The sequence below is a fragment of the Meleagris gallopavo genome, chromosome 1 (assembly GCF_000146605.3).
Source record: "Meleagris gallopavo isolate NT-WF06-2002-E0010 breed Aviagen turkey brand Nicholas breeding stock chromosome 1, Turkey_5.1, whole genome shotgun sequence".
In the NCBI taxonomy this organism is placed as follows: domain Eukaryota; kingdom Metazoa; phylum Chordata; class Aves; order Galliformes; family Phasianidae; genus Meleagris; species Meleagris gallopavo.
In genome coordinates, this window is record NC_015011.2 from 172,240,543 (window position 1) to 172,249,067 (window position 8,525).

General features: G+C 34.8%; 1 long non-coding RNA gene across 2 annotated transcripts; it reads left to right on the forward strand.

Annotated features, from left to right (window-relative positions):
• Window positions 1-274: 274 nt before the first annotated feature.
• On the forward strand, window positions 275-6,623 carry LOC104917585. Of its 2 annotated transcripts, XR_002111046.2 has the most exons (5): window positions 275-451; window positions 1,774-1,806; window positions 4,167-4,284; window positions 6,256-6,361; window positions 6,594-6,623. It is a non-coding gene; the product is annotated as an uncharacterized LOC104917585 (long non-coding RNA). The 2 variants fall into 2 exon arrangements; XR_002111047.2 differs by lacking the exon at window positions 6,594-6,623 and having other exon boundaries at window positions 6,253-6,360.
• The last annotated feature ends 1,902 nt before the right edge of the window (window positions 6,624-8,525 follow it).

The following is an 8,525-nucleotide window of genomic DNA, read 5'->3' on the forward strand; positions in this document are numbered from 1 at the left end:
ATTTTTTTTTTTGCACTGCCACTATTTTTATAATACTTTGTACATATGTTTACCTGGACTTCCTTTCGACATCTAACATCACTACTTTAAGATTTGCAATGTTAGGCTATTTATTAAGAGACGGTAAACTTTTTTTTCCCCCTTTGTCCTCCTAGTTTTTGTAGTAGCAACTACATCCCTCCTTATAATGTGTTTATTTATGTCTTGTATTGCATAGGACTGGCTTATTTTACCGGCTTTTTTTGCTACTGTTTTTGTAAGATTTACTTGATCATTTTTTTTCTGTCTTCTAGGAAGTAAAAGATGATTATGTGTTTGAATGTGAAGTTGGTAATCAGCTGCAAAAAACAAAGCTGACCATTTTTCAATCTCTTGGCAATCCGTTGTACTACGGTAAAATTCAGACACTCAAAGGTGATGATGAGAGTGACAGCTTATTAGTTCCACCACAGTAAGTTGTGTTCTTTTAATCTTTGCTGTGATCCAACAAATGAAAGGCAACAAACACTACTTAACATTTTCTGGCATGAGAGCATTCAGAAGCTAGAAATCTGATTCAAGAGGTTTTTTTGTTTTGAAAATTTCAGCTAACAAACCTCATTAAAATAATTCTGATGAGAAAAAATATATTTAAGATATGATGTTGGTAGAGCATGTTCTTTTATACAAAATCTGAATGCTCTTGTACGTTAAAACTATGTTTTAAGAAATATCTCCAGTTGTGAAAATGTTATGCCTCATCCTGCCAGACATGGTTACCATGTGTTTCACAATGGTTCTCACAATTTTAATCATTCTGATGAAATCTGCCAGATGCTGTGAAAACATAAGACCTGATTATATTACATTTATTTTTATATAGAGAATTTAGGGCTAAACAAATGAACATGAGCTCCCAAAGAAGTTTAGTCCTGTTTGTAATACTGGTTTGAATCTGCTATTGTTAGCTTCAGTTTTTACAAATGTTCTCAATTCTTAGCTCTTCTTGTTGTATGTGACACTACTTTGCATGGAGAAACCTGTGCAGCAGAGTAGGCAGGGAGCAGTTAGCTTGAGCAAACATTAGGTCAATTAAAAAAAGAAAAGAATTTTTATCTTTGTTTGGCATATAATTGCTTTTTTTTGTTGTTAAAATCTAAGGTTCTTCTCTTTCTGTACTTAATACTGATCTACTTAGAACAAAAGATCTAGTTTATAGTTGTGTAATAACACTAGGAGTGAGGAGGAGTTGTTTTTTTTCTTAAATTGAAACATTAAGAGAAGTAATAAGATAGTTTGCAAACCAGGAGCATTAAACAAAAGAAAAATGCTTGATTTTGGAAAATGGTGGGAAACTGGAATTTGGACATGTGAAATCAAACAATGGAAACCAAATGTTGAAATCCTACAGATAGGGCTGGTTTTGACATACAAACATAAGTGCTGTGTGGGTATTTCTGTGTTTCTGGGTTGGTATATTGATTTATTCTTTTCGCAGTAGAAATGGAATTAAAGAAATTTAAAGAAAAAGAACTCCATATTCTATCTTTTACTTTGTAAGTAATACAAAGGCACCTGTATTAGAAAACATGCGTGTATTGTACCCATGGTTACGAAGCTAAGTTTTTACTTCAGGTACTAAATAATACCCAATCCATCAAATGAGTAAAGTATCTCTGGGAGAGTCTAAGAAGAGAATAGTATTGATATTCTTTCAAGGTTCATAATTATAAAAATCATACTATTTTAATGCAGTTCATCACTGAAAATGTTTTTTACTTTTTTACATTTCAGGTTCCTCATTGGTTCTAAGACTGATGCTGAAAGGTAAGTTGTATATGCAACAGATATTGTGTATAAGACCAGCTGACTTGATGCTTAGTTTTGTTCCTTTTTGCTTTTGTGACTGTTTATGTTGTATTTATGTGCAGGACAGATAAGCAAAATGAGAGGAATTAATTACTATGATAATAAGTAGGAGATAGCCTGCAGTTCCCACATTTAATGAGCAAAGAAATATAGATGGAAACAAATGTGTAATATGGTTTGTCCCAAAATCTAAATTCCGAGCATGTTGTTCACTGTTTGCATGGTTATTCTTGATCACACACGTAATGATAAAATTCTGAGAGCTCCTACAAGGAATTTTGTCTTGAGATTTTGTGTGGCAAGTTAGCACTCGTGGAAGTTCTGAATTTCAGCTCAAAGAGTGATACAGGACTTCATTTATTTATGTTTTTTTAATGCTGCTCATTGTTTGTTTCAGCTTTCTTAGAGAAGCAAATACCAAAACAGCTCTCCAGTGTGTTTAGGTTGTAGAATGGTTGGAGTAGTAATACTGTCTGTCATAACTGTGTGATAGCAAAATAAGGATTTCTTTGAATATTTATCAACATGCCTGATGTTACTGGATGCGTGTGTACCTTCTTGCATACAAAAGCAGAGCCTTTAAAAAGCAGTTTCTCACAGTGCTGATTGCACATTTGTGCCCTATTAGGAGACTTTGACGTGGTGCACATGCCATAACTGTTCCCCATTCTTGTATGCCTGGCAGGAGATGAAACCCAGAGTTCATAAAAAATTGTAAATAATACTCTTTGTTTTAGTAATTTATTGACCAAAAATATCGATTTGCTTTCCTAGTTCCTTTGTGCTGATAGAGGCTTTTGTTGCTGGTGCTGCAAGCTGAATCGGGGAATTGTTGGCTGAGAACCAGCACAATAGTAATACAGACGTTTAGTTTTGATCAGTCTTATGATTGATTTTCTGATCATATTTTCTGCTCTTTCCAAATCTTTCTGTCAGAATAAGCAGTTGGGCTTCAGGGGTAGAACAGGAAATATTAAAGGTGGAAGAGGGCAGGGCCTCTGTTTGGGTACATAGCTTTTTATTACTTGTCCCACTTCAATTTTGAATTGTCTAGGTTCTAATTGCAGAAAAGGTACTCTGCCTCCTTTTCTCTGTTGTTAAGCCTTGGCCTCTGCGTATGGCAGGATATTACATCAGTATTGTACCAAATTAAAATGCAGTTCATGGTTGTCCAACCTTTTGGCTTGCCTTGACTGCGTTGACTGAAAAGAAATTGTTTTGGGGGCCCCATCAACACAGGTTGCTCTGAAAGTAATGCCTCCTGTTTATTTTCATGGAAACTACAACAGATACAGAGAGCAGTGTAACAGTATTTAACAGAGCAAATTGTCAGCTACAAAACGCTGTTTTTCAGCATAATCACCACCATTGGGTGTGCGTTTTGCCAGCCTTGAACAAGAGCCTGCGTGTCACATGTGTGAAAATCTGTACCAGTGGAGGTGACCTGCTGTTGGAACTGCTGAAACACACCACCCATCACCTCATTGTGTTCACATCCACTGTTTGGTCTCCATAAATGCTCAGCAAGCAATGATGAGTGTTAATGGCAGAAAATGTTTTTTGCAAGGAAGCATTCAGTTCCACACCTTTGCTTCAAATGCACTTGCGTGTCAGACACCATTCTGTCAGACTTGCCCTTTTTCTGCCATCTATCACACAGCAATAAAATGTAATGGAATATTGATGAGAAGGTTCAGCCTCTACTGCCATACCACCAACATCTGCCTCTGGTGTCATGGGCTAACAGTAGAAGTATTAATTTCAGAGCAGCCCTTGTAAAATTTATAAGATAGTTAATGTACGTAAGCAAGAAAACTTATTCTAATCTTTAATATTTTTTATTATAACATTACAGAAAGAGCAACAAAAACAAAACTAGTGGGATATTTGTAAAAGTAATGCATCAGTCTGGTTCAGTGTAAGCAGTTGCCATTCTTAGTGAGTTCAGAGAGACCTTTGAAATTTTCCTCTGCTTCATCCTTGAAAACAGTTGTTTACAAATGTATGTACTGCCAAAACGCAAGGAATAAGTGAATAAGGCATGATTGTGAAGGGTGGGATATGTTTCTCTGGTAAGATAGGTCTTACAGAAGCTCAAGTTTCATATGGGAAACTGCTTTATCTCAGGAGCTGTAGTTGGCATTAGAAAGAAGAATAAGAACAGAACCCAAGAGCATGTCTTTATGTATGTGTATTTTACATGGATATGTATTTAAAGTCCCTTTTATGCATAGTTATATGTTTATATATCAGCTGTGTTTATATTATTTTCAAATTATTAATCTTGTAAAATGTTTTTATGTATTTGTTTGTTTCAGAGTGGTGAACCAGTATCACGAGTTGGTAAAAAGTGAAGCCAAATGTCCTGTGAAAATGTTTCATAATTCAGGTGGATCAATCAATCTTAGTCATCTTTCTCCAGGGAAGGAAATGGAAGTGAGTTTATTGAGCTCAAAATTTTTTATTCACGCTTGATTATTGAATTATTAGAATTCTCCTCATCGTTCACATTTATAAGTAAAATAATGTAAAAATTCAAGCTGAATTAATTTGAAATGCATTGCCATAATCATTTATGGTGAATATATTGAGGAAGTTAGAGGAAAGCACTTTTGTTTTTACTATTCAGTAATTGTGTATTTTAGCCATGACTTTTTTTTCTATCTATATAGTATATATATCTAGTCTGTATTAGAGTTAGCTCCAGTGGTTTGATGCAGCTTTTTTCTCTATTCAGATTAACCTTCCCCAGAGCAGTATAGTACAGTGCACCTGTGTGTTATATAAAATGCATCAGTAAGCATAAAAGTAGATATAGTTGCTGAACTTTTTTTTTACCTTTAAAACTTATTTTCCTCTTAATTTAAAGAGAATAATTTTCAAATAAAACTGGAGGTGCATGTGTTCATATGTATGCATCTGTTAGAAATTTCCTACATTCCTGAACTTTCATGCTTGTTGACATTGCCCTGTGCCTTACTTACGCTGGCTTTCTTGGTGAGATTCAGTAGTGTAACTTCAGCTAGTAAATGAATTTGTGTCTCTTGTGGCTATATGTGTTGCTACATCTTTCTACTAAATAACTCCTCTAAAGTGCCACAACCGTGCTCTGGGAGCTCTTTGCGTCAGCCAGAAAAGCTGCAGCAGTTACAGAAAAGAATGTGAGTGTGTTTTAGTGTGTGTATACACATCTACACGTGAGTGTGTATGTGTGTACACATCTACACACAGCTCACACACTGCAAAGTCATAGAATAACTTAGGTTGGAAGAATCCTTCTGAAAGCCATCTTGTCCAGTTGTACAAGCCCCCGCTGAAGGGTGGACCAAAATTACTTATTTTGCTTTATTTGATCATCTGTTTTATTTGGAATGGAGCTTTAGTCTTTGTTTTCAAAATGACTTTCTCAGGAGTCTTTGATAGCAGAAGAGAAACTAATGCTCAGAATTTTCCTCAAAGTACTCTTTTTGTTAGCAGTTAGAAATGAGGCAGTGTCTCTTTTTGCTGCGTGTGTTTTCTCCAGAAAAGTTAATTCTGCACAGTAGTGGTTGCTCTGATTTCTTAGCCTGTGTTAATCTAAATTAGGCCTCCAGTGCTGAAGCATTCTGTTTGCTTTAGTGAGAGCTTGATTTTCTAGTTCCAGATTGTTTGTGGATAGTAGACTTGTTTAGATACCATTTTCATTTATTGGATACGTGTTTTATATATAGTCCATATATGTAAATGTGTTTCACTGAGTCTTTTGATGATGTCAGCTATTGAAATTATAGATTTATGGTCTCTTGTGGGTGGCTAAGAACTATAGATTTGATTTGCTGAAGTTAAATTGTTTTTAACCACCCTGATAAGCATGTTAACAGAGAAAAAACAAAAACCTAGCACATTTAATATAAACAGGCTAGGGAAATTCTGATCCCACTGAAGTCAGTGAGAAAAAGTATTGACTTGTGCACATTCAGGATTTTCCTGAATGTATTCAGATTCCCATTCCTAGGAACAGAGATCTTCATTGATTGGAATAGCAGATGTTTGCCAGTTGGTGAATGAATGAAATAACCTAATTTTTCAAGTAAGAGTAAACTGTCTTTTTTATTCAAGTGCATCTGTCACTTGCATTCGTAAGAAGTTACAAAGAAAGATATGAGAAAAGCAAAGTCCTTAATATTTTTTTTCTCAGTTTAATTTTTTCTGGAAGTATAGAGTTTCTTCTTGATGGTAAGCACTTGATCTAAAAAGGATTTTTAGTAGCTTATTTTCTGAATAAATACAATCCTGAAATGTTTTAAGGATATTCTGTCATCATTTTGAGAATTCTAATACCAGTTAACTGATTTATGTTATCTGTCAAATATATGGAAGCTCACATTATTGCTCTGGTAGTGTTAATTTCTCTTTCCCTCCTAGCAGCCCGAAAGTATATCAGGCTCTGTTCAATCTTCAGTATTGGGGAAAGGTGTAAAACACCGACCTCCTCCCATCAAATTACCTTCAAGTTCAGGAAGTAGCTCTTCAGGTAATTATTTATCCACTTGAGCATTTCCTTTCCATGCGTTCTGCTTACTGTAAAGTGATTTGCTGACCCTTTAGTAAAGTTTGGCATTTTAAAAGTCAGTATCTTCTCCGTGAAACGAGATTTTTTTATGTAGCACTTTGTTAATTTCTGATTGTGTCGTATCCTAAAAGATACTTGAGTTATCTTGTCGAACAAAAAGATATTTTAATTTTGTTTGTTTGCTTGTTTTCAGGTAATATCTTTAGTCCACAGCAGTCAAGTGGCCATCTAAAATCCCCAACTCCTCCACCTCCTCCACCTTCTTCTAAGCCACCTGGTCTTTCTCGGAAACAATCTATGGATCTTAACCAAGTTAGCATGCTCTCTCCAGCTGCCATGTCTCCTGCGAGCTCTTCACAAAGTGAGTCACGACCTAAATTCTCCATTAAATCTTAGGCTTTAGCATAAATGTTTCCTGAGATAAAACTTCTTAACCTGTGAAACGATTAAAGTTAAGTGTACAGTGTACCCTAAATTGTATAAGTTATGCAGCCTTAGGCAGGTCTCTTGTTCACTGTATGTATTTTTATGTTTATTGTAACTGTGTTCGTTTTTTCTGTATATATGTATGCACCCTTTGTGTATACGTTTTAATACCTTTTATGCAATTAGTATGATCTCCTCTTCTATGAAAGGCTGGTAGATGATGTGATGAGATGAAATTCCAAAGTGTAGATTTTTCCTCCAGTGTAAAAACAGTATGTTAGATCAGTTTGCCTTGACATAATTTAAGCATCTGATTTTTTTAAATGTTATAGGAGCTGATGCAGTTGTATCTCTGTGTATGTATATAATCTGATCAGTCCCAAGGTGGTGATACAATAAACTATAAGATGATTTTTTAAAACACTCCTACACTGTTTTACAAATCATTGCTGATTGCAAGTGTGGTGGTGATGCTGATGATGATAGCACCATATTCTCAGGTGTTAAACTGTAAATTTCAGTAATAAATGACATCCTAGCTTAATTATTTTCATTTAACACTGACAGGATCGTTGTAATCATAGCAATAGATCAAACTCCATTTTTAAAATATGTATGTGTCTTGAGACATTTTGTGAAAAGATCTGTACAAAGAAACCATAGCTGCAGTTTCAGTTTTAATGAATAATCATGTACTGCACATTCCAGTATCCTGCACAGTGTTATAATATGCATTTTTTTCATTAAATAATTTAAAATCTCTGTAGCTCAAAAGTTTGTAACTTTTCTGCCTTCTTGTTTTGCACAAAGAAAAACTAGAAAATTTAGACAAGTTTTCTTCTACCAGATTTACTCAGTGCTTATTTTAGTGCTATGGATTGTGTAAATCTACTGCTCACAGTTGTTACTTTAAGAAGTAAGGCCCTGATCACAACAGCTGGACGTTCACACTTCTTTCCTTTCTTTCTGCAGGACATGAAAGTCTTTTTTTTTCTTTTTTCTTTTTTTTTTTAAGAAAGAGAGAGAGAAAGAGAAAAACATTGAGCTTTTTGGTTGTTTTTTTTTGTTTTGTTTTTGTTTCATTTTTCTATTGTTAAGCTATGCTAACATCATCCACAACAAATATTGCTACGTACAAACTACATTTAAGTAAAGACACCAAACAGTAACTTGTAAAGATTCAGTATTATCATCTGGTTCTTATTTTAAAAGAAGTTGTTCATTTTATTTGGTCAGAAGTTGGCAAATGGGAGTTTAGCTGTCTGATGAAATTCAGAGTGACCCCCATGGTGATTTAGTGGCAGTTTATCTGTTCTTTGTTGAATCTGTTGTTTTCCATGGTACGTTCTTAACATGGTGCTATTGTGCAGGCAGTGCATACAGACTGTGTGTTTAACATTTTAGGACAAAAAACATTAGTTAGGTGAAGCTGGTCGCTAAGAAATTGTTTTGGTTTGGTTCAAATATTTCTAAATAGAGTTATGACTTAATGTGTGGTAAACTATGGAAGGTTCTTAATGTAGGATACAAAACAGTGTTTGGCTTAAAGGACGGAGAATGGGCTTTCTGTGTGATTATCCTGCATCCTTAACACTGAGTGCGTGCTGCAACACTCGTGTCATGTAGAAATTAACACTTGCCATTTAAAAAATGGGACAAATTTCAGTGCTAAGTAAGATTCCATTAATCTTATTATACA